The 3,630-nt window shown below is 40.2% G+C and overlaps 1 pseudogene; it reads right to left on the bottom strand.

Annotated features, from left to right (window-relative positions):
* Positions 1 to 1,473: 1,473 nt before the first annotated feature.
* LOC137995502 (BTB/POZ domain-containing protein 6-like) lies at positions 1,474 to 2,388 on the bottom strand (annotated as a pseudogene).
* Positions 2,389 to 3,630: the final 1,242 nt, after the last annotated feature.

Here is a 3,630-nt window from a genome sequence, read left to right as displayed (position 1 = left end):
GGATGAATTTTATTTATCCCTTTAACTTCTCTCTGCTTGAAGCTCAGTACAGCCACTGATCTTACGATTCGTATCTACAGCGGAATACTCTGACATTTACTACAGCCATGCAAGTGTCTTTAGGAGAAAAATGTAACAATTAACCGCTAAACAAACGTGATATGATATAACTTTGCTAGGAACTAGGCAGGTGCATTATCTTGCAAGATAAGGAAATTAGGGAATTCTTCATTCAACAAACCAAGATAGGAAATTCGCTTAATGGATGACTGCGCTTGTAATACAAGACGTGCACGGGCGGATCTTGGGGAGGGTGCAGGGGGTGTGCACCCTCCCCCTGACATGACCTGCGGTTTTCTAATACAACTGGTATTCTGCCCAAAAATACACCTCACCAATCAGCTACGCCATTCCTTAGTAGAGCACCCCCTCCTAAGAAATATCCTGGATCCCTGACGTGATTGGCAACAGAAGTAGGTTCTAAAAAAAGCAAATACCCAACTTGTGTACAATTTATAAGTGAATTGGCGATAGCTGTGAACGCTTCGGCGAAATAAACGAATGAGTTGAACTTATTGATTGTGATTTATTAAGGATATAATCACCTCCAATTGCAGCCAGGGAAAGAATTCAGAATAACTTTGAAGGAATTCAAATTTCTTGTGAAAGCTTATTTTGTTCAGTCATGAATTGAATGTCAAAAAATCTACAATGCTTGGCCTAAAAAATGGCGAAGTCGTCTGATTTAGCACCTTAACTTCGACATCTTTGAACAATTTTTTTAAAAATTAATTGTCAGTACCTGCCTTATTTAACCTACCTAGCCGTCTCGTAGGTTTTTTTAAGAGCAATTTGTCGGTTTTCACATACAGGTCGAATAATGTGATGCATAATCTTTAATTGTTCTTTCTATACTCGTCACAAGTCTGAGAATTTCATGTATTACTTTTAGGGTTGGACTTGTGGCAATTGTGCATATTTTTACCACTAATTGACAGTTTGAAAATGCTGTTTTATGACTGTCAGATGTAGCAGAGCAAGCAATTTTAAAAAATCTTACAAAGAAAACACAAATCGGGGAAATTGACCATCGTAAGGACATGTTCCGTTACCGCCCTGGGCACTTCTCTTAAATGTAAACTGCACGCCAGACACGTCAACCACAGAAAAGCCGTCGCATCCCTTGCCAGAGAGTGGCCCGGAGATTTGTGCTTCGATTTGATAATTGGTGTTTTTCTTCACATCAAGTGGCGTGTAAAAGACAATTTCAAACCCAAAGTAAATACCGGATTTGCATTCCATTTGCTGTGACCTATATCTATTCGTCTTGGTTTTAACAGTGGAATGGGTGCAAAGATCCTTGATCACTAATTTAACGTGATAGTCGTTGTTGATACTGCCAAATAAACACATTCCATGCAACTTGATGTTGTTATTCACGCTAAAAATAAGAGAGTCCTTTTTCCCTGATACTTAACGCCAACACTCACGTTTCTCTACGTTGTTAAATCTATCACAAGTGTGAAACACAGGGGATAAACCTGACCGCTTTGTCTCTGAAAATCCCACTGGGGTGGCCCCAATGCTGAATTTAAGAACTTAACGAGGTTGATTAGTTCGTCTGGGGTAAGGATTTTTACATCAAGGACAACGGTTGCAAATTCTTCTTCTTTCATCAAGGGAAAGCGGATTTTTTTAACTAATTCTTCCCCAAGAATCCCTCTTTTTGCTTCACCATTTGCTTCTAAGCCTTGCTTTTTGCATTGCTTTGTCGCCCACAAGTGAACAGCTTTGAACAGGTTGATCTCTTGCAGGGCAAGAGTGTCTCTTGAGATGATTCCTCGAGCAAGGAGTGTTGAATTGTCGCAAATCCATCTGATGCCACGACTGCTTCCGACTGTGAGTCGATCACCTTCCAACATCGATCTACCAAGGCTTTGTCGTCGCACTTTTCAGCCAATGGAAGGATGCTGAGAACATTTGATGGGTGTAAATTATTTTGCACATATTCGCTGCATTTATCAACCAGGGCACCATGTATTTCTTCGCCAAATAAAAGACCTCCATAACATTGCTTCCGCTTAAATTCACTGCATCACTATACATGAAACGAAAGAACTCCAACAGACTGTTGTATTCACAGTCAGGCAGTTCAATGCAGCCACTAGTTTCCGCTAGCTCACCGTAAAACATGGCTTCAAACACACGACTACCAATCGACAGCACAAACTTGTGAGCTGGAATAACTTGCTTACTTTCACTTTCGTCATCGCTGTTGGATTTTCGAACCACAAACTTCACATCGCTAAAAAGATCGTTGTTCAGCATAAACATGCTTCTTTCTCGGACTGTGGGCCTCTTTGTTTGTCAGTTTTCTCTAGCAGACATCTTCGTTTTGATAGGGAATTTACAAATGTTAACGATACTTCGCTTCCTTCGTTGTGTTTGTCAGGCCGATGCTCAGCAACGTGACGACTCTTCAGCCTATAAGACATACGTCACACACCCGCCGCCTCTTGCTGTGTGATGCATGAATGCTTCCTGGTTCAATTCTGGGTTTTATGTGGCGTCACAAAAAACTGAAGTTCAAATTTTTGAGTCCCTTCCTTAATCAGGTTAAGGGCACTTAAAGTAATGCATTTACATATATATATATATATATATATATATATATATATATATATATATATATATATATATATATATGTCAAAATCAATGAAAAACGAAAGTCTTCCTTTTCTTTGCTTTTTCGCTACGCGTTTCACCGCTGTTGCGGCTCTAATAGTCGAGATAGTGGCAATCGAGTTTCGTAACAACGAAGAAAGAAGGGCCAACAACGAAACTCAACTCAAAATAGCCGTCAGCAAAGAAGTCGACGACAGGAAAGGAACTCTAACCGAAACACTGGAAACAATCGCAGAGTTCGTAGCAATAACCGTGCCAGTAATGATAATAATAGGAGCACCGGTAGGTCAAATTACAACCGGAGGCCTTTTTTAGGGCAGGGCTGGTACAGCAATCCGAATCAAACATGACTTCGGAGCTGTCTAGGGAAATGACAAGTGAGGACTGTTTCTGCAATTTAAAGATAGTGAATCTGTCTTCTAAAGAACTTTCAGAAGGGCAGATCAAACTTCTATCGAAGGGTCTTAAGTTTACGCCGACTCCGAACAAGGACATGTGTGAAATCAGCGCCGATATAGAGAACTTCTGCATAAAATAACGAAAAAAAATTTTTTTCGAGGATAAATCGGACGCTTCAGGCACCGATGAAAGTCTGGCGAAAAATAAAAGTAACTTCTGCCCTCCTAGAAACAGGAACATTACCCTAGACAATTACATAGACTTCCTCACAAAATTTCCACTTGAAGAATTACAAGTGAAAGACATCAAACGTTCCAATTTAACAAAAGAGGAACACAATGCCCTACAGGAACTTGGAGGGGACCCTGAAATACTTATCTTCGAAGCTGACAAAGGAGGGGCAGTCGTAATTATGGACTCCACATACTACGCCGATAAAATATTCGAAATGCTGCATGACTCACAAACATATGAGGAACTTACCGCTAACAAGGACAAAAATGTTATGAAACTTATAAAGGAGTTAGCAGGCAATCACAGCCACA

The sequence above is a fragment of the Montipora foliosa genome, chromosome 3, assembly GCF_036669935.1.
Source record: "Montipora foliosa isolate CH-2021 chromosome 3, ASM3666993v2, whole genome shotgun sequence".
In the NCBI taxonomy this organism is placed as follows: domain Eukaryota; kingdom Metazoa; phylum Cnidaria; class Anthozoa; order Scleractinia; family Acroporidae; genus Montipora; species Montipora foliosa.
Note: the sequence above shows the minus strand (reverse complement) of the source record. Positions and strands in the feature narration are given on the sequence as shown.